This window comes from Triturus cristatus, chromosome 9 (assembly GCF_964204655.1).
Source record: "Triturus cristatus chromosome 9, aTriCri1.1, whole genome shotgun sequence".
In the NCBI taxonomy this organism is placed as follows: domain Eukaryota; kingdom Metazoa; phylum Chordata; class Amphibia; order Caudata; family Salamandridae; genus Triturus; species Triturus cristatus.
Window position 1 is genome coordinate 883467088 of NC_140592.1, and position 26994 is coordinate 883494081.

At 46.6% G+C, this 26994-nt stretch overlaps 1 protein-coding gene and 1 long non-coding RNA gene across 2 annotated transcripts in view; both read right to left on the minus strand.

Moving 5' to 3' along the window:
• LOC146799016 (cholesterol 24-hydroxylase-like) overlaps positions 1-26994 on the minus strand; it is a 275481-nt gene that overhangs the window by 234445 nt on the left and 14042 nt on the right. The gene's annotated exons all lie outside the window — the stretch shown is intronic.
• LOC146799018 (uncharacterized) lies at positions 13655-15938 on the minus strand. Its single transcript, XR_014968832.1, has 4 exons — positions 15843-15938; positions 15566-15670; positions 14307-14380; positions 13655-13786 (listed from the first exon to the last, which is right to left on the minus strand). It is a non-coding gene; the product is annotated as an uncharacterized LOC146799018 (long non-coding RNA).

Below are 26994 nucleotides of genomic sequence, written 5' to 3' on the forward strand. Positions count from 1 at the left end.
TAGAAGCCCACCCAGAAGGGAGAGGGGATGAGGGGCAGGAGGCGCCAGATGCACCTCAAGAGGAGAGCGCCCAGGAGGTGGTTGACCTCTTGAACGTGGATATGTCTGAAAATGTGCCCCCAGGGAGACGTTCTGGGGCCAGTAGTAGGACAGGGTCTAGTAGGAGCGCGTCTCCCAAGGAGTATGAGGACAGGAGGGAGGAGAGGCAGTTAAAGTGGGAGCTAGCCAAACTGGAACAGGAAAGAGAGAATAAGAAATGGGCAATGGAGGAGAGGAGGATGGCGCACGAGCTTCGGATGAAGGAGTTGGAGCTGCGTGCCCTCCAGATGAATGTGTCCAGTGAGGACACTGGTGGCAGCATACCGGAAGCTCCACAGGAGCTAGGAGTTTATTTACCCCAGGATGACATCACCAGGGTGTCTGAGGAGGCATTGGGGTGTGAACCTGAAGGGGGTGGTGCAGGGATCTCCCAACCCAGCGAGGTGGGAGGAGTGGCAGATAGCCCAGCTAGGTCCCAGGGAGAGAGGGTTGTAGGGCCTCACGACCTATCTGTAGGAAGGCGTGAGACGGGGAGGTGTCCCGAGGTGCCCCAACCGAAGTCTCAGGGCCTGGAGAGTTCCGCAAGGGAGCCCCAGGTTGGGAGCCTAGGCTGTCCCGATGTGCCATCCAGTGCAGGGGAGCCCCTAGTGTCAGGAGGACCCAGGGCGACTGTAACCAGCGCGCCTGAGGTTCTGGGGTTGGCCCAGTCGCAGGGTTTAGATCCTGTGCTGGGATGCCAGGTTCAGGGGTTGCCTGACCTGGCGGGTGGGACATCTGTTAACAGTGTCCCCCCAGAATTGACTTCCAGGGGTACTTCTCCAGGTGGGAGGGTGCGGAACTCTGGAAGGGGGTGCAGAGGGAGGAAGGTCTCACCTCGGGCACCGGCTCAGCCACAGGGCTTAGATCCTGGGTTGGGAGGCCAGGGATGGGTACTGCCTGACCTGGCCGGTGGGACATCTGTTAGCAGTGTCACCCCAGAATTGTCTTCCAGGGGTGCTACTCCCGTTGGGAGGGTGCGGAACTCTGGGAGGGGGTGCAGGGGGAGGGAGGTCTCACCCCTGGCACCGGTACAGCCTAAGGGTTTAGACCCTAGGCTGGGGAACCAGTTGAAGGGTCAAGGCCCTGGACTGGGGAGAGAGTGGTGGTCTGAGGGTGCCTCGCATGGGAGTAGGGTGAGGAACCCCAGAAGGAGAGGTAGGGGGAGGAGAGCCTCGCCCCTGAAGGCTGGTCAGCCTAAGGGTGTGGACCCCAGGAGGAAGGACCAGAGGCAGTTTAGGACTGCAAGGAGGAGGACCGGAGTGGTCAATGGGCACTACAGGCCTGGGGCTACTGCCCCCCACTCCGCGAGATCACCCGGGCCAGAGACATCTGGACGGCCCAGGGGCCGGTCCTGGCCACAACTAGCTAGGGAGCCCCAGTGGGGTGGTTTCGTTGGTCCAGGGAGGTTTGTTAGGGAACCATCGGGTTCCAGAGCGGAGGAGAACCTGCGGGTGCTCCTGCCGTTGCGGGCCTGCGTCCACCTTTTCTCGCCCCAAGCAGGGAAGACCATCAAGGCATTGATCGGTCTACCCTGGCTTTCGGCTGGAAGGGGGTTATGTTGGACTTGGCCCTTTTTCCCTCATTTTTTTCGTTTTTGTAGTGTTAAGGTGCAGGTGCTTACTTCTCCCAAGATGGCTGCCACAGACCCCTGCTATTGCAGGGTGGTCGTTTTTCATAGTAGCACCCTAGCTGCCAGGAGCTGGCTGGGACCCACAACAATGTTGCGACACCAGCCCGCCTTTTTGTCCCATAGGTAGAGTGGGGAAGCTCCTGGAAGATGCTGGAACCTTCTAGAAGGGAGGTGGGGTTTTACTTTTGCCGCCTTGGCTAGAGGTCACCTGACCTAGGGCTACTTAAGAGTGGGAGGGAAACTTTTGTGGTGAGTTGGCCATTGGGGTGAAGCAGAGCTGGAAGAATCCACCAGGAGTGTAGGCGGTAGGGCCTAGCCAGGGACTTATGCCTCTGAGAGTGACAGGATTTAGGTACTGCCTCTTAAGTGAGTGAGGTGCCCTGTGAATCCCACTGATCTTGCCCAGTAGTAGGAGGACCCAGAGACTCTCTGCCAGCCTGACTAGGAAGGACCTAGTCGCCCTCTCCATCCCTACCCCTGTAACAGAACCCCTTAAGGGCGCCAGATACATCTGCGCCAAAAGACTTCATCTGTGAACTGAGAACTGAAACCTAACTTTAAGAACTGAGACTGCATGACAAGAGCGAGCTGTACGCCTTGAATGCCAGAGCTGAGACTGCGTGTCCAAGCTACCCTAGTGAACAAAATACTAAGCCGACTGCCAAGTCACCGGGGATCGACCAGGTACTAGCGCTGTGACCCCCGCGCTCCCTGCCCTGGTCTGGGACCCCCTCAGCGTGCTCCGCTGAGCACTGATCCCCATCCTTAATTTGAGCCCCCCCCCCTGCGACGACGAAGCCAGCGCGCTCACCGCCGCGGCCTGGAGGCCTGGAGGAGTGCCCTGCTGTGTCGCGAGGCCCAGGCGAAGTCCGGGGCCCCGTCGCTGCCGTCGCAGCCGTGTGAGGAGAAGCGCAAGGTCGGGGCCGAGTTCCCCCAACGTCGTGAGGACGGACGCCTGCTGACGCCAAGACGGAGGTAAGCCCGGAGGCCGAGATCCCCCCTGGTGCGCCCCCTGCTGGTCTGGAAACCACACCGCACTTGGCCCGGGTTGTCCCCTCCGTGGGAATCCCCTCCCCTGCCTGCGCGACGGAGAGACCCCGCCGAGGGATCCTGTCCGTGTCCCCCCTCCTGTGTTACTGAGCGCGGCGCTCTGTGAACTGCACCGGAGCATAGGGACTCGCTCCTCAAGTCCAGTAATCTTCCCCGCTGGAAGCCGTTCAAAGTACTGACTAACATTACTCTCGTGTGGCGCTTCACGCCACCGACTCTGCTTCCTCAGCCGGAGAGACCGGGACGGCGAGTAACCCCATGTGTTATATGCTCTGCTCGAAAGTAACTATATGCCAAGGAATGCGAGTAGCGCATTGTGTTATATGCTCTGCTCGAAAGTAATTACATGCCAAGGAATGCGAGTAGCGCACTGTGTTACATGTTCTGCTCGAAAGTAATTACATGCCAAGGAATGTGAGTAGCGCATTGTGTTATATGCTCTGCTCGAACGTAGTCACATGCCCAGGAATGCGAGTAGCGCACTGTGTTATATGCTCTGCTCAAAGGTAATGACATGCGACTGATTACGAGTCACGCGATGTATTAAATGTTCTACGAAAACGTATCCACATGCAACTGAGTGCGCGTAGCGCTATGTTTATATGCCTTGCTTCACAGTACTAGGGGCCCTTGATCACGAGGAGCGCTCAGTTCTACAGGCGCCATGTTAAGTGAATCCAATGTGCCCCCTTTCAGGTATTACGCTTAGTTAGACGGCCGGTTCAGGGAAAGACTTTACGTAAGCGCGCACGGCGCTAGAACAAGGTTAGGCACTGCATAGATATCACCCAGAGTGTCGAATGTAATGTCACAATGGTATTATGATTCATGTATTACCTTATTTCCTGAACTGCATCTGACCAGCTACACTTGGATAAACTTGAAGTATTTGCATAATTTAAACGGTGTGGCGTCCCTTATTGTGTGTGACTCTAGTCCATGAGAAGCGTGTGGTGTATGGTTGCTTAACACATAGCCCTCTGGTTGCCCGACCGGCTCGCGACACGCTACTGCCTATAGGGCCTGGTGACCCCAGGTTCCTACACTCTATTTAAGGTGTTTTTATCTGATAATTAAAATTTGCTAGAAATTGCATCAGTCGAATGTTCAGCATAATGATCTGTGGTTTTAAAGCCTCTATGAAACCCTTCAAGGGCTAAAAACTCTTTGCGCATTAAAGTCCCCCAATGTACCAGCAAGTCAAGACAAACACAAAGGTCCCGATTCATAAAGGTAATCTGAGACAAAAGTCTAATTTTACGATTTTTGGTATTCACAGAGGTTATTTACGAGTCATATCTTTACATCCGCAGTCAGGCTGGAATCTTTGCACTTGGGGTGGAATCTCCACACCCGGCCCAGAATCTCTGCAGTCGGGGCAGAATCTCTGGCTTGGGCTGGATGGACATTGCCTTCAATCCTAAACTCCTGTAAAAGTGCTTACATTCCCCCTGCTCAAGCTTAAACACTGCAGCCCAACAGCCAATCCCAGCCCTGCAGCAAACATAAAAGCAGAGCTACCACATGCAAACCCTTTCAGACCTTTCAACATGTCGCTGAATGTGTTTGTTGCTCTGCCCCTTGCCATGCGTCAAGAAGATTTTGAGGAGGAGGACAGTAGAGAGGATTTTCAGACAAAGGATAAACCTATTTGGGATGTCCAGCCAAGATGTCAGCCAGATACCATTTTCCCCCACGTCACCTTGGAGATGGTTTGTGAGTGGGAGCAGGAACTGGACTCTGTGACCTGTCACTCCAATGACATCCCAGCCTATGTCAAGATCCTTTCTGCTCTCCATTCTTTTGCTACAGGGTCGTTCCAAAGGGTCTCCAGTGACCTTGTGGGTATCTCACAGGCAAGCCAGTCCCAATGCTTGCATCAGGTAATGAGTAGCAGAAATAGGAGAGCCCATCTCCACATAAGAATGCCCCATACAATGGCCAGTAGGCAAAGGGTAGCTAGGGATTTCTGCCTTTTTTCCTGTTTCCCACGTGTAATGAATGTGCTTTTTCACTAAAAGGACACACCCAAACACTGCACTCCCACTTTGGAGGCAAATATACCACTGCACCTTTAAATAATACACTTTGAGCAGCACCCCTTAAAGATGAGGAAAGGACGCAGCACTCCCTTTAGGCGAGGCAAGAAAACAAATTCAGGTGCATTTAAACATACACAAGTTTATTAATACAATATTTTAAAAAGGTAGACCAAAAATATAAGTAAATGCAGACTCCCAAATGTCAAGAGACTAAAATGTACAATTAGAATAAAATGCAGTATATACAAGTAGCAAAGAGTAGAAAATATATACAAAATGGTTAGGAACACCTCACCGATTGAATTTGCATCATCCTTGCCAACTCAAGCTGGGGAAGCCCTTCAACAGCCCAGGAAGGAGTTCAATCAGGACTCAAGTTCTGTCACTTCCACAGGAATACGTCTATTCTATGGTGAACTTCCACCTGGCCCTCGAAGGCTCCTAGCTTTAATACCATTACCCACTGTGAGGCGAAACGTCTAGAAAACCTTGCACCCTTCTCATTAGAAAAAACCAAGCTGGCTGTACCAGTCTGCGCCAAGACGGAGGCGGGCCAAGCTCCCGTATTTTGACTCTGAGACAGAGTTTTACATTCTCACATCTTCCAACCTTTATCTTGACGAAGTTCCCACTAGGCATTCCAGTCAACACTGAGCGGAGCACAAATTATGGACTGCATGTACCATGATGCAAAGGAGCAAACTATTTCTGGGATGTGATGTTGTTTCTGGCCACACCCTTGTCCCTGTCCAAACTGATTTTCTTGGCCTGCTCTACCATTGTCTCACATTCCTATTTGTTAAAATTGTGTTCCGGCCCATTTTCAGAATCTCCATTCCATATGCAGAGTCTCCGCCCTGCATGCGGAGAGTCCGCTCCCGGGTCGGAGATTCTAAAGTCATGGAGGAACCCAAGAATTTCATACAGGAAATGTTAGGCAGGAAATACATCACAGGAATTTGCTGGATGCCATTTTCTGTTCATTCTGAGTCATCCTATGCACCAGATCAGATCCTGTTCTGTACACCCAAACTGCCCCCAACATGTTATGTTATAAGATTGGTATAGAGCATAGCTGCCCGGGCAACGATGCGTCCCAGTAATAAAACCTAGATATACCATTGCATGGTGGGAAAAACAGGAGTCAAGGACTGGACTGGGAAAAGCCTGGTTTTTATGGCCTTTCTAAAAGCCAGATGATTCTGAATACTTCTGATAGTCACAGGTAGAGAGTTCCAGAGTGCTGACGTCAACGCCCTAAAATAGCTGTCCCCAGCTCTTGCTCTTTTGACTTGGGGGACACATGCTAAGTACAGATCCACTGAGCGCTGCGTGCTTCGCGGTGAATATGGCACGAGAAGATCGGATAGAATAGAAGGCACTGGTTGAGTGAGGATTTTATGGGCAAAGCCTAAGGTCTTGAAATAAATTATTTTGTCAATTGGCAACCAGTGGAATTCAGGCATAAGCTTTGATACCGAGCAAAATTTAGGGAGCGCAAAAAGAGTGCGTACTCCTGTGTCTTGTACCCTCTGCAAGCGCTGAATCCCAGATTTGTTTGCACGTAATACAGGTAATTGCAATAATCCAATCTAAACAGGATCATATATTGGATAATGATTGGGGAGAGGAGTTGGCCTAACGGCTAGGGCAGTCGACCTCGAATCTGGGGAGCTGGGTTCGAGTCTCGGCAATGACGCTGAACATCCTGTGATTCTAGGAAAATCAGTTAATCTCCCCGTGCCTAACAAAAAATTAATGTGTGTCCTCATGTAATGTAACTGGTGCAATGTAAAGTGCTCTGATACCCGATTCGGGTCAAGTTCGCACTATATAAAACTCTGCAAAAAAAAGAAAATGATCTGGCGTGTTTGTGGGTCAAAAACCCTAACAGGGGCTTAACTACACAAAGCCCAAAACCTACCCCTGCACCTGCTTTAGTTTGGGCTTCAAAGGACAAGGCACTGTCCACCAATGCGTCCAAATTTTCAGAACCTCCTTGGCCGAGGCCGCGGACCGCAACGCATCTGGCCACCATTGTTCTGTACATAAATGAGTATCCTTTCCTAACAGCAAAATCTCGGATTTACTGGCATTAAGCTGCAGGCAATTAGCTGTCATCCCGTCTGCTACAGCCAGCATATCCTCATGGCATTTGGTAAGGTTTTGCCTGCAGTTGTTGAAGAAAAAGATAATCAGTTGGGTGTCATCGGCATAGGATACTAATGACAGTCCTCTGTTTTTTGCCACCTCTGCAAGGGGTTGTAAATAGATATTGAAAAGCGTGGGGCTCAGCGTCGATCACTGCGGGACTCCATGATGGATAGCGTTTTCCTGGGAGCAGTAGGGAGTGCAGTAACCTGAAATGTTCTTATCACACATAAGAAGAAGTAGGAGTATATCAGGTCAATATTTTTGTAGAGGTAAACTGGCAACAATACTATAAGACAGAAGTGGCTCAGCACACAACTTAAATGTAAATATAACGGACAAAATTATTCGTCATAGTCAATAAACAAACAAATGAGTAATGTATCCCCAAAGATTCACGATAAACTTCGAAGTCTTGAAGGTGAGTTTCTCTTTATTTGGTAATTCAGATTTTTCATTTAAAATTACAGCATACAATTCATAGCCAGTTCATAGCCGACGCGTTTCGTCCCAACGGGACTTCTTCAAGGCTTGCGAACAGTAATTTTAATAAAATCCACACAAATTAGAGTTTTCCATTTTCTCTTATTCTGTAATTATGCGGTCAGATGTCTAAGATCTCAATATTGGCCTAGACCCAGTGTTGGTATGGAGTGAAATGTAGAAAGGAAATGGCCTTGATCGTGCGATATGTTCAGAATCACCTGGTCCGTGCTCCGTATATGCCCGGAGCACGGACCAGGTGATTCTGAACATATCGCACGATCAAGGCCATCGTACCTTTCCTTTCTACATAATTTTAAATGAAAAATCTGAATTACCAAATAAAGAGAAACTCACCTTCAAGACTTCAAAGTTTATCGTGAATCTTTGGGGATACATTACTCATTTGTTTGTTTATTGACTATGACGAATAATTTTGTCCGTTATATTTGCATTTAAGTTGTGTGCTGAGCCACTTCTGTCTTGTGCATTTTTTGGGTTACACCAAATATTAGGGGCGCATGAGGGTCACGTCCCTGGCTTCTTGCACCACATCTCTTCTCATTAATAATACTGCATCACATTTTTTTGATTAGTGCAGTCATTTAGAGTGCCCTGACCTTTTCATCTCTTCTATATGGCAACAATACTAGGTTTAGAAAACTGCCATCACCCACAAAGGTTTGTGGCATGCTTCATCATAGGGCTGCTAAACACACCTCTGCGCAAGCCAATGCATGAGGTGGAGCAATAGAGTGGGGAGACAATACAAACACACAAAGAAGTAGAGATCAAAGCAAAAGTAGAGTGCAGACAAAAACATTTAAAACTAACTAAGGAATCTCCAGATATCCATTTTATTCACGGGTTAGAGTAAAAGCAAGGGTTCTATTGACGCAGTGGTTGGTGGTAAACTGGTAAATTATGGACCATTAACCCCTCCACTCTGCACGATTCGTCAACATATTTCAGCTGGATTTTGTGTTTCCCCTGGCTTTCTTCAGGACTAATAGATCCCCGTTTTCAAACCCCTTTTCCTCCTACCTTAATCCGTAGAATGAAGTTTGTGCCTGTGTCATTTTACGCAGGTCGTGTAATCACACTTTGATTAAAATCAGTAAGTGAAAAAATGTTTAATCACGTGAAGGAAGACATGAATCAATATGTGTGTGCAACATAGGTAAACAAGTTATTCTGCCCCTCTGAACTAATTTAGCAGAATCGGCTCTTTAAACATGATTCTTATTTATAAATATTGCCGTATATCCAGACATGGAAACAATTTTTGTGGGTGAGGGCAGTTTTCTAAACATAGTATTGTTTCCAGTATACCTCTACAAAAATAGTGCCCTGATATACTCCTACTTTTTCTTGTGTGTGATAAGTATAGTGAGAGGAGGTCGTAGTAGGAGTTTCCCTCCTTCCTCTTATCTGTGTGTGGACCTGAAATGTTCTGCCATCCAGAAAGGATTTGAACCAGGCCAGTACATTGCCCTCAATAGCTATCTCCTGCCAGCGATGCAATAGAATCTCATGGGATACCGTATCGAACACAGCGCTGAGGTTGAGGAGAATCAAAGCTGCAGAGTTTCCTTCATCTAAAGAGCTTTGTAGTTGCTCCGTCACCGCCAACAAGGTGGATTCAGTACTGTGGTGTGATCTAAAGCCATTTTGTGAAGAGTCCAATACCTCATTGGACTCTACGAACTTCGTAAGGATTTAGCCAAAAATGGGAGTCGAGATATAGGACGATAATTTTCAGTTTTAGATGCGTCCAAAGAAGTTTTTTTTTTTTTTAAACAACTGGGCGACTTTTGCATGCTTACATACAGTAGGTACTATAGCCGTAGTCAGAGATAGGTTAATCAGCTCACCACATACCGATAGAAGATGTTTTGATATTTACAAAACTGGTCTGGTTTATAGGGTCAGCTGGGGAGCCTGATTTGATTTTGTGGCAGGGAGACTCAATCTCTGTCAGAGATAGAGGCTGAGGGACGTGAGAAGAAACCACACCTTTTCACCAAAAGGGACTGGACCAGTTAGCAGAGGGGGTGCTAGAAAAATATCCTCAGCTGTATGGGGGGCTGAGAACCAGCTGAGTAATGCAGCATGCCAGAATCTGATCCACAATTGCGAAGCGCTGCACTGCACTGCACTGCAGAGGCAGTGTATGACTGGCGGCGCAGAGCATGCCATAAGTGATGGGAGGACCTAAAATGCTGGTCCAGGTTGAAGGCCGAGGACATAATGGGCCAGTACTCCCAGCACCACTGTACAGGAGGTTCCTGAGGGCAGCCTAGCAAACCCTCCATGCTCAGCTGCAGGAGCATGAACAGCAGAGAGTTGGTAAGTGCATTAACTGCAATATGTTTCTGAAAGTATGATGTGAGGGATGACAGAGCTGTACCATCAGGTGTCCTATGTCTCCATGTACCTAATCTGTGCAAATGAAGCAGTCCCCATAAGGCCAAAGGCTCACTGTAGCACATAGAATGTACTGAGCATAGTGCATTCTGGGACCTATAGTTTATGGAAGCACTGGAGGAAAAGAGCCTCACATGTGCATTTGTATGTAAAACTGCACTGGCAGCACCATTACTGGTGAACCAAGGGCATTATAACTGCTGCGTGCATTGGGTGAGGAATGGTACAGACACTGTCCAATGTGTGGATGAGAGGCCTTTGGGTGTTGGATCCTGTAACTTGCAAGCCTTTGGTGTGCGTCTCATGTCTCCATTTACCTAATGTGTGCAAATGCAGCAGTCATTATAAGGCCAAAGGTTTACTGTATAACATAGAATGCACTGATCAGAGTGCATTCTGGGACCTGAAGTTTTTGGAAGCCACCGGAGAAAATTAACATTAGACGTGCATTTGTATGTAAAACCGCACAGGCAGCACCATTACTGGCAAACCAAGGACCTTATAACTTCTGTGCACATTGAGGGAGGAATGGTATAGACACTGTCCAGTGTGTGGATGAGAGGCCCTTGGGTGGTGGATGCTGTAACTTGCATGCCTTTTGTGAGTTTGCATTCAGGTTAAGACACGTAATCATGTCCTATGGAGTAAAGACAAACTTTGAGATCCTTGCCCTCTCTAAAGTGATACCAACTTCTCCATGGGAATCCACATACACACGTCTTCCAAACAGTGGCTCGTTTGGCATTTGTCCAGTCAAGGTAGCTACCTACAACTGTTCACCAGGGTACAGCACCAACTAAGCCGTCTTTGAAGGCAAAATGTGGCACTAGGCTATCTGCTGTTGCTAGGGAATATCACATTATTAGACTCACCTCTTAGCAAAGCTAATATCCAAGCCCTTATTTGGATATGTACACCCAAATCTGCATTTGTGTTGTGTCATACAATGCTACACAGCAGATGACATTTGTTAGTAGGTATAAGAGTGCTGACACTCCATATCACAGGATCATCCCAAAACCATCCGGACTGTCTCCCATCTCCTTTTGTAGACTGGCATTGGAAGATGCCTGTGTAGCAATGACAGTAAATCACAGATTACAAGAATGCTAAAGGGGAGGGTTGGTCAGTTCAGAAGTGTATGCCATTTACATTCAAGTAAGATGTCAATGTGTGAGTCAAATCAATACATCACAGTGAACATACACATACTTTAGGATCCAAGTAACTTCTATTTGATTAGTGTGATCAAAGGAGAACAAAGTCTTCACTTGCTTCATATAGTTATGTGCGATGGTCTGACATGTACAACCACTACATAATGCTTTGTTTTTTATTTTAGTGGGCACCGGTGGCCAAGACCAACAGGACCAGGACCAGGGGCAGAGCAGGACATCAGTGCCGGTGGCCATTACCTCTCTCCACAACTGGAGAGGGGGAGGAGGGACCTTCCACATTTGAAGGCAGGAGAAATGCACCACCCACACAGAGCCAGACCACACCTCAAGCGATACAGACTGGGTGGAGGCTAAGGACATTGTAAAGGGTGAAGAACTGGACACCTCTAGCCGGGGGGGGGGGGGGGGCGGAGATCGACTCTCCTCCTGACAATCAACCTATGTTTAACGAGGTGTCCTCAGAGCAGGTCATACCACAACCTGGGCCTGCCACCACAACATTCCGGACTCTAGAGGCCCCCATTCCACTGGGATATCCAGCTGCATCTCCTACCAATAGTGCCCCTCCACGTGGCTGCCAGGAAGACCAAAGCGAAGGCTCTGACCCCGACACACTACACTCCTCATATCAGACCCAAACCCCTCCCTGTATTGTATTTCCTGTGGCTGCATCCCAGGAAGTGATGGGGGCATATGAGGGGCAGCCAGACATGTCCACTTGGATTCTACTTCAGTTCTGGGATGAGCTGTGTATTGATTTGAGAGGAACATGCAAGATCCATGGTCGCCCTCACTGCCTCTATCACTTCCTTGGGCGCAGCCATGTTGTCTGCCCTTGCCCAATGTCCCTCCCAAAACACCCTCAATGTGTCACATTGTATATTGCCCCACACTGTTTCCCCTGCACCCCTCTTGTATCCCAACCCCGTGTAGTGTCTAGTCCTGCACCGGCTAGCCAGGAGACTGCATCTGATTCAGAGGATCTGAACATTGCGCAAATTGAGGATGACCAGGAGAACAGTTGACTTACTTAACTGTGACTTTCTTTTGGACATTTGCTTTGCCCTTTGTATATAGACTGGTTCCCCTGACACTTTCTGATGAGGTTTATTTATATTACCCAACCCCCTCCAAGTCTCCATGTCCATCTTGTGCGAAGAACATTATTTGCTTTCCTTTCTCCTTTCCAAAATGGACAGTTTTTTGCTAATTTCTTTTTCATCCATTCCATGATACATAAAGTTATATTTTGAATCAAACTATCTCTATCTTGTTTACCTTATTGTAAATGTTGTGTTCAAAGTATGGACATATCCCTTGGGAGTAGTTAATTGCTCTGCACATGATAGCTGGTTACACTTTTACATGTGTCACTCACACACATTCATCATCATATCTCTAGGGTACCAAAAGGATGAACAACTGACCATCAATACATAATACACAACTTAGTCTTGACTTGTAAGGACATTTATCTTTTATTTGAATACCTGGTGGATAACATTTTGTCCTGTGAACATGAAGAATAGTGCTTGCGATCGCAAATTTGGTGATGATGATCGGTGTGAGTAAGTGTGTTTGCTGTGTTGTTGCAGAGGTGCAGGTTGGTGTGATGCAATTACCTGTACAGGTGGGGGAAGTTCCTGGACAGGGGCTGAAGGTGGCTCTACAGATGGGGGGAGTGCCTAGGCAGGGGCTGATGGTATCTGTACAGTTGGGGGGAGGGCCTGGACAGGAGGTGATGGTGGATGTGCAGTGGGGGTCAGGTGCATGGGTGGTGGTGTCTGTGAACGTTTGCAGAAAGTCTGTGCAGCTTGTGGTACAGGTGGGTGGGTGTGATGTGCAGCAGGTAGATGTGTTTGCTCCTCTCCCTGCATTGACCTTGAAGGGAAACTGGATCAGTTTCAGCATGCCCTCCATGGTGTCTTGTACTCTCTTCCCTATTGATGCATATGATGCCATTTATCTTCTTGAACATGTCTTGACAAGATTAATCCATCCTGTCCAGCACCTGGATCAGCCCGTCCAGAACCTGAGGGAATTGGCGCATGTCCTGCAGTGCTTCTGACATGTCTGACAGAGTAGTCCCTATGGCACTAATGCATGCCTCACATCAGCCTACTGTTGGAAGAACTCCTCCTCCCACTGGCCGCCATGGCCATCTGCTAGCCCCCTCTGCACGGGACAGCAGTGAATACGACCTTCAGGTCCACCAGTGGGGGGAGGGGAGCAGGTGGTAGGCTGTGGACAGGACATTGCTGCCCAGGGGATAGCTGCACAGCACCAGGGGAGGTAGCTCCCTCAGACGTTGGAGAGAATGCCTGGGATGCACTGCATTGGGAGGAGTATGTAGGGGAACCACCACGTCAGTCCTGGATGTGAGGGCTGTGAAGGAGTGATGGCTGTGTTGGGGTATGTGAGAGCTGTGGCTGGTTAGTGTTATGCCGAGAACAGGCAATCATGGGCTTTGGATAATGAGGCACTTTTCTGGGCAGACCGGGGGTGGCCTCAGACATTTTGCCCAGTGGACCCAATAGTATGGGTCAGGGCATCTGACTCCTCATCCTCTGTATTAAGGCCCAGATAGTCTCCATCATCTTCCAATTCCCCCACCTCCTCCAGTACTTCCTCCTTTTGCGCATTACTGGCAGATGAAATGGCTGCTTGTAAGAGAAGTGGGTTCTCCTCTTCAACTGCCCATCGTCCGCAACTGGTGGAAGGTCCAGTGTCCTCATCCTCCTCAGCACCTGGAAGACAGACGTTGCAAAAGGATAAGCAATTGCCCTAGTATATTATGTGGTGCAACACACGGGTTGATTCTAATGTACTTTGCATCAATGGATAATGCATGCGTGACCTGGTTTGGGTACACCTACACTTGACAGCTCACACCATAGCACTGAGCTGTTGAATGGAGATCTACACTGCACAAGCAAACCCACCAGCTCCAGCCACAACTCTGTGGTGCTGTGAGATCCCCATGATGTCAATTGCTGAACCTGCTTACTCGCAGGAGTAGCAAAAGATATGGTCCTCGATCCAGCAGCTTGAGAAGGAAGTGACACCATACTTAATGATCTGCTTGACTATTATGCAAACAGGCACACATGACACACACATAACTGACTGAGTATGTATCTAACTTTTTACACACCGACTACAGATGCCATGCAGAAGGGACTAAATTTGCAAAAGCCCTCCTCAAGGATTTACATCTTCTGAATGATTTTGGAATCCATAAATGGGAACACTTTATGGCACGCTTACCTGATGGACATATGCAAGTGGGTTTGACTGCTACAATAGTGTTGTCTGCAGCACTAAGGAAATCCTGCCAGCAGCTGTAATGAGACATACATGTCCATATTCAAGTACACAAGAAGACAGCAATGAGTTACCACGTGTATAGACCTGTGATATGCTATTTCTGGCCAGCGTGCCCCATGTTTTCCTCCTGATCTTTATGTGCGGGTCCCTAGTCACCAGCAGCAGTGACCAGCTGTTACCTCTTCAAAGCACTGACATCAACGAGATATCACGTTAACAGAAAAACATGTATTAGTAGGTAACTGATATTTGAAGGAAGGGGGGTAATTAGGGTGAATGCCTCCGCCTACCTTTAGATACAACTTCATTGATAGGCTCATTATGCATAATGAGTAGGATACGGTCTGTTGGCAAATCTAAAGGAGTGTACCTCAACATGCAAACCAGTTTCTCCTTTGCACATCAGATCATATCACTGCATTGCAGAGTTAATATGTGAGATGTCGAATAGTCAGATACATATTGGAGAACATTTGTGCTTCCCTCCCTCCGGAGTCACAATGCCTATTTAGGACAGGGAGATTACACATTTGTTCTGTGCAACCTTTGTGTGACCTGTGTTCCCATTATACATGTACGACATCATGGTAGATTATAGCTGTCACTGGATGAGGTCTTGCACAGCACACATCCTGAACTCATGTATTTAACCTTTTGCTTATATTGGAGAATACAGTAGAAGAGGAGGCAAGCTGACATTCAACATGTGGCTAGGATCACAAGTTCTGGTAAAGTGTAGAAGCTTGGATGGTTGCCGCTTACACTGGATTTACATTGTGCAGTTCAGCCACCACATGTATATATTTCACTTCCTCTACATCCACCGTAACAGCCCATAAGCCCCTCCCCAAACACACCCCAACTGGCATCAGTGCGACCCTGTTGCACATCAATTTCCATACGTTTTGGGCCCTGGGATTTTGCTTGAGAGTTTTCGTGCCATGGACTTACCACCCAGTTGTGGCTTCTCAACTTCATATGACACAAAATACTCTTTTATATACATACTGCACTCACTTGCCTTACAGTTAAAGTCATCTTTTCACTAGCCAACATGTGTGATATGGTAGGCTATAATGTGCCATATGTGGGCATATTGTGATGAGGGACAATAGTGATGTTAGACCCACACAACGAACTGTGGACATTAAATCCACATTTTATGAGCATTCAGGTACATTATTCTTGGGTTTACTTACCAGGATCCCACATCCACCCAGTGTGTGGTTCCTGACCAGATGTCACAGCCGACCTTGTAGCAGATGTCACTGTGGGGACTGGATTCCTGGACGACATCATTGGACCTACAAAGATATGGTGTTTGTCAGTTAACATTCCACTTGTAACATGTGATGCACTATATTTACGAGTTCAATTCAAAGGTCTGGCACTGTTGATGGAATACATATAATATGTCCATGGGTTGTCTGCTAACAATGTAGGCTTTTTGACCCTCTCCTGACCAATTTGACTTACCAGTTTGTGATGGTGGTATGGATTGTTGTGGCTCATGTCATTTCCTCCCAGCAGATGCAGGGACCTCTGCTACAGTGGATGACTGTACTCTAGCTGCATGTGGAAATAGAGGAGAACAGAGAAAAGTCAGCTAAGTGGAAGGGGCACTTTGTCTATTGCCATTTACCTGTGTTCGGTAAATACACCAGCAGGGCTGGGCCCCTATTTGGGACTAAGGAAATGGGATTTGCCATTTCCATCACAGAGGATTCTGGGACTTGTAGTGCAATGTACGCACAGGGAGACATGAGGCTTTGATTCACCATGATTTTTACACATACTTGGGACAAATTGGGTCACAATTTTGGTGCAACGTATACAGACATTTCATATCCATGTTATTGCCTTCACATTTACCTGTGACCACGTTGCGGGCATCACTCACAGGCAGACCATAAAGCATGTGGGCGTGCATCTTGTTAAGGACATCCTCCTCTAGTGGGGTAAGATGGAGGCAGGGTGCAGATTGTACACCAGGGAGAACTCTGGCCACCTCTATCCTGGTGTACTTCTCCTTCACTGGCCTCTTCTCGCCCTGCCACTTCTTCTTAATGTCAGTTACAGTCTAGACGTCTTCCCCCAACGCTGTGACTGCAGTGGCTAAAGGCTACCATAGGGCTGCCTTCTGTGTGCCACTGGTGCTGGTGGTCTCCTCCTCAGTATAGTTTTTCTCCCTCCTCTGGGGTAGCATTTTGTGAGGCAAGACGCAGAGCAGGCATGCAGGAAACTGGGACTTGTTTGAGTGCTGCTTTTATTTGGTTTGTAGTGCAGGTCTTGCAGGTGGTTTCAATGAACTGCAGGTGTAGGAGATTACACTTCATCTGGCCTGAGCCGGAGATTCCGCCCCGACTGTGGAGATTCGGGCCCGCTTGTGGATGTAAAGATACGACTAGTACATGACCTCTGTGAGTACCAAAAGTCGTAAAGTTAGACTTATGTCTCAGAATATCTTTGTGAATCGGGCCCAAAGTATATGAATGCATTTTACTTTTGTCAGTTGACACAAGCGACATAATGTGTCCTCTATTTAGGCCTTCTTCACCCTCTTGGCTATAAAGTCAAGAATTGGAAGGAGACCAAATCGCACTATGCTGCCTCAAAGGAGGATGCTCCTTGCAGATATTGTAAGAGTGTATTACCAGCCATCCATCACTTGTTTTGCCAATGTAGTTTTGTCCTCTAAGCTTCTGTTGTATGCATTTATTCAGTGATTTCTTGACGGTATAATCACCTGTGTTAGTTTGCCATAGATCTGTAATACCAAGATTCTCTAGGCTGCTTTGTAAATGCTTGGCAAGTTGACTATTTACCCTTTGGAGATTTATTTACGCCCAAGCAAGATGTGCCAATAAACCTTCAGGTGCACTCTGCAATCGATGACAACATTTAACAAAAGCCCCTTGTCTAGCTAGTGATTATTTTATCAAAGTAAACCTGAGTCTTACTTGGGCTGGGGAAGCAGACTTTGGTAGCTGTAAGACTTGTTTGTATGTTCATATTACAAGCTTGTCCAGAAATTCAACATCTTCACCCAGCATTATCTAACCTCCGTATGATATAGTTGGGATCAATTTTGATGTTATCACTGCTATCAATGCCTTTAAATATTGACTCCACAAGCTCTTGCTCAAATTAGAAAGGAAACATTTAACACATCTGATTTTGCAGTAATGGCATTTTTAGTACAGCAAAGGAGCCCATAGTCCAATTTAAACCCTAGGTGCTTGTAAGTTCCTGTTTCTTCAATGTTAGACTCATTGAGGAGTCATTTCCCATGTTTAGATATTTGGCGGTTTAACCCTTTTGCTGCTAGGCCTTCCCCCCGATCCCCTGTGCTAAGCTTTTTTTGGGCTATTTGGGTTAGTTCACTTTTAGGCTCCTGCAACCTTTTGTCCACATAAGGTATCCACGCCAAATTTGTGTCCTTTTCTTCCAACATCATGGGGATTTCGAAGGTACCCAAGGTTTGTGGATTCCCCTGGAGGGGACACAGAAATTAGCCAAAATACCGCAAATTTTTGGCTTTTTGGGGAAAAATGAAGGAAAAGTGCTGCAGAAGACAGCATATGTTTTTTCCCCTGCAAATGGTATAAACAAAGGGGTTGTGGTGCTGAAATCAACATCTTCCCAGCTTCCAGGGACAGGCAGACTTTTATCAGAAAACCAAAATTGTTTACACAGTTTTGGCATTTTACTAGAACATAGCCTATTTTTGCTACTTTTTGTGCAGTTTCAACCTCCTGCCAGTAAGTGGTAGAAATGGCTGTGAAAGCAATAATGGATCCCGGAAAACTATACATTTCTGATAAGTAAAGAAAATTCTGAATTCAGCATTGGGGTCACTAGTGTAGCTCCTTCAAGGTTTGATTTATAGAAACTAACAGTTGAAAATAAGAAACATTTTTAGTTGAAAAAAAGCCATTTGTTCCATCGTTTTCACCTGTAACTTCTTCCAAGTATGACAAATCTTTGTAAAGCAATATACTGTTACATCTGCAGGACCCTTTTGTTTGTGGGGAGATATAGGACTAGTAGGTTCACCAAGAACCCGAGGAACCCAGAGTCAATAACTGAGCTGCTCCTTGCAATGTTTTTTCATTGTGTACTGGGTACATATCAATTCATTTGGTAAAATATAAAGAGTGAAAAATAGGTATCAAAGACAACTATGTATTTCCAAAATGGGAACAAAATATAGAGTTTAGAAACTGAAGCTATTTGCACATCTCCGAAATTGTGGGTACCCATACTAGCATGTGATTATAAGACATTTTTCAAAGTGACTTCTTTTTTACACATTGTCTTACATTAGGAAGGCAGAAATGCATAGAAAGTCAATAGGAAATAACAGTTGCTCTACAATTCTGTGTTCCCCCAAGTCTCCCGATAAAAATGGTACCTCACTTGTGAGGGTAGGCCTAGTGCCAGTGACAGGAAATGGCGCCAAATGCAACATGGACACACCACATTTTTACAGTGAAAACAGACCCTTTTTTGCAAAGTGCCTAGCTGTGGATTTTGAACCCTAGTTCTGTGGCACCTAGGGAAACCTAGCAAACCTATACATTTGTTTAAACTTGACACACAGGGAAATCCATTAGGGGGTGACTTGTGTGGCTCTCACCAGAATCCCTTGAAAACCTCAAACTTTGGGAAAAAAACACTTTCCCCCCACATGATGGAAAGTTCTGGAATCTGCGTGGGTCCACAAACTTCCACGCATCCCGCCTTCTTTAAAGTCTCCCGGTAAAAGTGGTACCTCACTTGTGTGGGCGGGCCAAGTGCAGGGAAGGGCCCAAAACGTATTGTGGAGACATCAAAATTAGCTATCACAAAACGACCTGGATTTGCAAGGGGGGGACACTTGGGTTTTTGGCCCCGGGCTCGGCGGCCATCTAGAGAAACCTACCAAACCCACACATTTCTGAAAACTAGACACCCTGGGGAGTCCAGGGAGGTATGGCATGCATGGATCCCCCAATGTTTCCCAACCCAGAATCCCTAAACAAAAAAAACTCATTTTTCTCACATTTCTGTGATGGAAAGTTCTGGAATCGAATGGGAGCAACAAACTTCCAACAACCCAGCATTCCTCCAAGTCTACCGATGGAAATGGTACCTTACTTGTGTGGGTAGACCTAGTACCAGTGACAGGAAAAGGCCCAAAACACAACGTGGACACTTCAAATTTTTCCAGTGAACTTGCCACAGTCTTTCTGCCCCGCCCGGGCAGCATATGTGGGCAGTAGCCCCCAATCTGCCCCCCGAGGGGGGCAGAAAGCACCCTAGACACCAGGGATTCTTTTTTTATAGGCTGGGGGCTTCCCAGGATGGGCATGCAAATGCCCCCACCCTTTCCCCCAATAACTGCAAAAGTCGTTCTGCTCCCCCAGTTGGCAAATGGGAGCAACAGCCCCTGATCTCCACCCGGGAGGGCAGAAAGTCCACTAGGCACCAGGGATTTTTTTTTTTACATAGGGTTGGGGGCTGTCCAAAATGGGCATGCCAATGCCCCCACACCAAGAATATTTGCTACAGACTTTCTGCCCCCCCGGGAGGCAGATGGAGGCAATAGCCCCTTATCTGCCCTTCCGGGGGGCTGAAAGCCCACTAGACACCAGGGAATATTTTGTTTCAATGTTCACAACTGTTGGCCACCAAGACTTGGTGCATACGACAACACTTCAGCAAGGAATGGTGAGAGATCCGAGATAAACAGGTTGAACAACAGTAGTGCCAATACACATCCCTGCTTCAATCTTAGGGAGGTGTTGACTTTTCTGGACAGTCAATTCTCGTCCTCCACCTTGATCTTTACCCAGGTTTTTGTATATAGCAGCCAGATTGCACTCAAAACCTTTAGTGGGATTTCCTAACATTGTAATTTCTTCCAAAGCATATCACAAGGGACGCAGTAAAAGGCTGCTTTAAAATCCACTGCACACATGAACAGATGCGGTATTTTACCCGATTGAGAACAAATATTTTTGCTCAGGCATGCTTCACACTGTAGAGGAGCCACTGCAATATTAGTAATTTGAATCCAACATATCTCTATCCTTAATTAAATTTTTCAGAGCAGCCCTGGAGAGAAAATCTGTGGCAATGTTTTGATCCCCAGGACAAACTCTAAGTTGTCGTAATACCATTTGTAATTAGTAAAGGAATTTGTAAAGCGTCAGAATCACCCCCGAAGGGGCATCTCCACGCTGCAGAGAAGACAAAGTACAGGTTAAGCCCAGATCAGTCCCAGAATAATTCATTCTTCACGAGTTTCCTGAATCGGAGAAGACTGGGGCATTTGCGCAGGTCCTCGGGCAGAGTGTTCCAATATTTTGGAGCAAGGTGAGCGAACATTATGCCTACTACTCGTAGCTTCCTGTAGAGGGGGACCACAAGCAGCCCTTTCCCTTTGGATCTAAGAAGCCTGTTCGGACGGTAAGATTTAAATTTTGTCTGCCAAATAGCTGGGACACCTGCCATAAAGTGATTTATGTGCAAGGCAGCAGAGTTTAAATGTAATTCTCTCGCGAATAGATAGCCAGTGAAGCTGTCTCAGCAGAGGCCTAGACGGGGTACGAGGGGGTATTTTGAGAGCCAGACGTGCAGCGACATTATGGACTATCTGCAATCTATTCAAGAGAGATTTGTTTGCAGATGCTAGAAGAGCATTGCATTCATCAAGTCGGCCGATCACCAAAGCCTGAATCAGAGTTTGGCGAATTGATAAGGGAAGCCACTGAAACACTGCGCAAAAGCCTTAGAGTGTGGTAGCAGGTCCCTGTTGTGGTTATGATTTGATCTTTCATGGTCAGAGAGTTATCCAAACGGACCCCTACATTTTTTGCCACAAGAGATGGAATAGGAGCGGGTCCTAGCGCTGTGGGCCACAAATTTGGGGACCAAATGGATTGAGCAGAGCCAAACAAAAGGATCTCAGTCTTAGATGCATTAAGCTGAAGGAAGTTTGCTGTCATCCAGTCAGATATGGCTAGCATGCCCTCCGCGAAGCGTTGATCTTGAAGCATTCTAACCCGAACATCCACTTTGCTATGCAGGGTTGTTATGTGTTGCAAGTCTGGTCATAAACATGTATGTAAGGGTATTGCAGTCTGTATGGATAGAAATATGCAATCCCCATAGAAAAGATTTGAAGTGCCTAGCTGCCCAGTAAAATGCCAGGGTTTCCTTTCCTACAACCAAGTAGTTGCATTCTGACTTAGAGAGGCAGCGAGACATGAATGCTATAATTCTTTCCTTACCATCTATAATTTGAGAAAGAGTGGCACTGATTTCTTCATTACAGGCCTCAGTTGTCAGAATTGTTTTCTTTTAAGTGACAGTGTTGCCAATGAATGGTATAGAAACAATGGCTACCTTTATTTCATTGAAAGAGAGTTGATGTGAGTGTTCCCATGTTAATTGGTTATTTTTCTTTAGTAACTCTTGTAAGGGGTCTGCATTGTATGCAAAGTTCTTAATATATTTTGCCATGTACTCTGCCAAGCCCAGAAAAGATCTTAACTCATCTTTATTTGTGGGAGGGGGTGCGTTTATGACTGCATCTACCAGGTTTATTTTAGTTAGTTTTTATCTCTTCCTTGGATATAGGGTGTCCTCGAAAGTCCACTGAAGTGACCCCTAATTGGCATTTGTCTTATTTTAAAGTGAGACCGACATCTTTCAACTGTGAGACTACTTCTCATAATATCTCATTGTGTTCTTAAATAGATGCACCATAGATGGGTATGTTGTCTTGAAAGCACAGAGTATTAGGCACCCCTTCAAGGATCCTATGTATAATTTTCTGTAAAACCACTGCAGCGGAGGGGAGGCCGAAAGGTAATCTGCAAAACATGAATGCTCCTATGGGAGTAAAAAAAGCATTTAAAGCCATAGAGTGTCGGTGGAGTCCCACTTGATGATATGCCATAGACAGATGAATGACGCTAAACATCTTTCCTTCCTTCATTGTACTCATCATTTTGTGTACACTTGGCAAGGGATGCGTTTCAACCCAAATGTTGCTATTAAGATCTCTAAGATCTACACGTAGGTGCACACCTTCACCATGTGCTTTATTAGCTAGGACTATAAGGGCAAGCCATTCATTTCTTGCCATTATGCCATTCATGCTTTAAGGGTACCATGAACAGATGCAGAATGGCCGTGGTTTATGAACCACTGGCTTGACGCCATTCTTCAGTCTTATCTTATGTTTGAAGTCACAAACTAAACCCAGATTATCAGAGAAAAGTTCATGGAATTCATTGCAAATGTTTTCACTACTCTTAGGTTGATCCACTATGAGGACTTATTTGGGCCTAAGGGGATACCTAGTTCCCTCTGATGTTGCCACCCTAAGAGGTTGGAGCCCTTTTCTAATACACAGATTTTACCATGTGTAAATTGATCTATAGAAAAGAGGTCTGTACTTTTGTCATACCTACTAGGGAATAGAGTTCATGTTGTATCACCTGGGTGAAATGTCAGGGGCCTCAAGAATAGTATCCTTTAATGAGGGAAGATATTTAAAATATCTGTGAATTAAGTATGTGAAAGGTGAGCATGAATCTGCAATCATTTTTATAGGGTGACCATCCGTGTTGGCTTTACACTCAGGATACAAATTGAATATTATTGAGATTCTATCTTGTATTTGTAAGACACCTCTTTATTTCCGTGTTTAATTCATTAACAAAATTGATGTGCTTGTTTTCATCCTACTTACACACCCTAGCAAAATTGCCTCTTTTTCTGCATACCCTTTTCCTGGCTTCACAATGTAAATTATTTGCTAAACGATTGCTACAACCACATTTGAAACACTTAGCTTTATTAGTATCAGGAATCTAGCCTGCCCTATGGGCAGGATACGGTGTAGGTAAAAGGTAGAACATGTGCCTTAACTGTGTGGCATGTCCTGGTACTGACCAACAGCCTATTTGGATTTACTGTGCTGTGAGACTGCCCTCTCATATGGTTGCATTGGTGATTACCTGATATGTGCTTCAGTGGAAATTTCTGACACGAGATAGGCAGCACGACCGTGTTTGGTATGTTTGGAATAGTAGTGATAAATCCTGCTTATTGGGGAAATCAGATTTATTATTACTATTTTATAAATGCCACTTTTAGAAGCAGGCATTTTTGTTTGCTATAGGTCTTTGTGCCCTGCCTGGATGTGTATTGACCATCTGGTTCTGACTGACTGGGGAGAGGGGATGTACATTCACTCCAGCCAGTCCCTGGGGGGGTTGAGGTGTATCCTGTCCTGCCTGGGTGACTCAGCGCTAGGCTGAATAGACCTTGGCTGAATTCAGAGTAGCAGGAGGAGTTTTCGCTTGCACCTGAATAGGCCTGGTCTGCATTTGGAGTGGTGGGAGGAGTAGCATCTGCACCCGAATACAGCTGTGCCTGCCTTCAACAATGCTGGCTGCTTCCCCCTGTGATGTGTCTGGGGCCAAGGCTTACACTGTGAATGGGGGGATGCGGTACACTTGTAATTGTATTTTAAAGTGCCCCCCAGAACAAAGACATTGAGACTATAAGTAAAGGGGCAGTGACCCCATGTAGGGGAGAAGACACTGCATGGACTGCTGTGTGCCAGGAGGAACTGCTGTTTGGGACTAAGATGCTGCCTGCTGGGTGGCTGAAGGGACTGCCCTCTGATAAGGGGCCCTGCGCGCTGGCCTACCTGTGCCCTGTTCTCTGCCCCTGTGTCTCCAGGTACTAGGTGCTTGTCCCCTGCCTGTGTGGTGGTGTGCTCTGACTTGGAAGAGCACTGGTGCTGTTATTGTAAGGGAGATTCCCTAGTGCTTGGGTCCTGGTGATTTTGTGAAGGAGCGCATGCAGTTCCTCGTGGTATGGGAACCAAAGGGGAGAAGAGAGCTGAAGTAACGGAAGCGCTCTCCCTCCTCCCCACTCAGCCTTTATCTCCTTATCGGCAGCTGGAGCTCTGCTAAGTGGCCCCGAGATACAAAACTCTCGACGAGTCAGAGGAGGGCGGTGCGGGGTCTTGGGAGTATCCCACTCCCTCCCCATCTCCAGGCGAGGATCGCGACCGCCTGGAACAAGCCAAAGCCCACTGGAAGAGTCGCTACGCCCGCCGCCTCAGGGTGCCAGGGGTTGCCTGGCAGCCACCCGATGTGAGGGCAAGCAGCCCCCACGGAGTGCCACCACACCCAGCAGGACACCGGGACACCCGAGCAGAGGAAGCGCTCTGACCTGCAGAAGCTCTGCTGACATCACAAGCCAGTGGAAACCACTTCTGCTGCTCATTCCATGGAACAGAGGGGGCACTGGATTGGGGAACCTTTTGACTCAAGTCGGGGACCGGGTGAGTGCCATTCTCCCTCTTCCCTGCAGAGTTCGACCCTCGTAGCAGTGTCACAGGAGCATGAGCAGCCACCGGTGAGAGCTGCAGGGAAGAGGGGCCTGATAGACAGATCTCCAGGTTGCGCAGTGAAGGGCAGGCCGGTCCTTTGCAGGCCCAGCCGTGTGAGCGGGCCCCACGAGCAAGAGCGAGAAACCTAGCATTAGAGCTCCCTGAGAGGAAAGCTGCGTCTCGCCACAGTGCCTGGGGGCTCGCCTTCACGGAGCATACTGCGGCTGCTTCACTGAGAGTAAAGCTGTGTCTGCCTACTCAGCAGCAAGATTTAGTCACAACAATTGCATGCTTTGGGAGCACCAAGAGGTGTTTGTAATATGTGCCTAGGGGCACAGGGACCTATGCAATTTTTTGGGACAAGTGCCTAGTGGCACCGTGACTTATGTAATAGTGGCTAAAAATGTGCTTACAGATTACAAGGTAATGTCCTCATCACATGTTTGACCTGTGCAGCCTACAAGTATTTACTTGATGCATAGTGTTATGCCAGGTAATCCTACCAGTAGTTACTTGGTTGTGCTAACTGTGATGTTTATGACCGTGGTCCGATTGGCCAAGTGATTTATATGGTCCCTGTGAAGTCATGACAAGTGCCTAGTGGTATGGTAATATATGTGACTGTGATCTAATGTGTTTTTATGGATAATACATAGGATATTTTTATATAACCTTGTGTGGAGTCTCTTTTCGTGGTGTGCCTAGTGTGTCACTGGTGTGTGTGTTGCACAACCGCTTTACACATTGCCTCTGGGATAAGCCTGACTGTTGTGCCAAACTACCAAGTGGGTGAGCAGGGGTTATCTTCAGTGTGTAACTCCCTTGCCCTGACTACGGTGGTGTGTTCTGCCTGGTTTAGGTGCATACCCTAGCCAACCAGAAACCACATTTTTAACAGTACATCTTAAAAAGGAAGATACAATGCCAGAGGATAAAAGGATTCAATTATGAAATCGTAAATGACAATTATATAGCCTATTAAGAATAAATGAGTATGTAAACAAAAAAGTAAGCTACAATGTCAGAGGATTAAAGTATTGAAATATGGAATCGGTTATATTGCAGTTTATCCGGGTTTCTCTGAGGAAAGGATAGAAAATATAAGATGTGTGTGTCACCAAGATGCACCAGTGCGATCAAAATATGAAAAAGTGTGTGTCTCACTGTGGCACGCTATTATTGCGACAATTCTCTTATTTTTATTATATTGGTAGGTGAAAAAGGTGTGCGTGTCACAGTGGCACCATTATGTGAGGAGAAGAGAGAAATTAGATCTCATCAACTACAATGGTGCAACTGACAAGCAGAGACGCTCCAGCACATTCAAATTAAGCAATGATGTGTGCCACATGACACTTGAGAGGATATATGAGGAAGGACTGCATGTCACCGACAAACAACAATAAACAAGCGTTCAAATAATAAAATTGGTGAGTGTGTCATCGTGGCACACCAGAAGACATGAGAATGGTGTGTGTGTCACCTACAAGCACGATTAAAACTAGAAGTACCTCAGGAAGGATCAGTGGGGTCGTACAAGGATTAGCTCCAATGAAGGCTCCGCCTCAAAAGGAAAGTGCTGTTACATCTGAGGGCAGTAGAGATTGAGAGCCCCAAGTAGATGAGGGAATGCGGAAAGCCAGCTGGAAGCCCCGCCTTTGTGAGGATATCCGCACGGTCCATTGAGATTAGAGGCGGGCAAAGGACAAAAGAAAACGTGTCATGCAACAGTTTGAACAGTGAAAGAAAGGGTACGTCAGGAGACCAAAATGAGACAATCTGAAGAAAAAGGGGAGGTGACAAAGAGGCTGCTCCCTTCGCAGTTGGCAACTCGTCGCCAAACGTTGAGTTTAAGAATGTGATTGAGAACAGCTAAGAGTTCCTTTAGGCATCTTCTTGCTGCCTCTCCTCAACAACCAAATCAAGGATTAGGAGCCTTATCAACATTGTACACAGAACATTCCATTTTGCATTGAGAAGGGGGTATGTAAGGAGATTATGAACTGGCTATATTTAATACACTATAATTATAACGGAAAGAAATTAATTTCTTAACCCATTAAAAATGCATATGGTACCATAATTTGGGATAAATAGGCCATTTAGCCAGTATGAAAATTGTGATACTAAATTCAGTTGCTTTTTAAGCATCCTGTTCTCTTTAGGTGTACCAGAATTTTGCAATTTTATGATTTGCAAAAAAAACACAAAACTGGGACTTTTGTA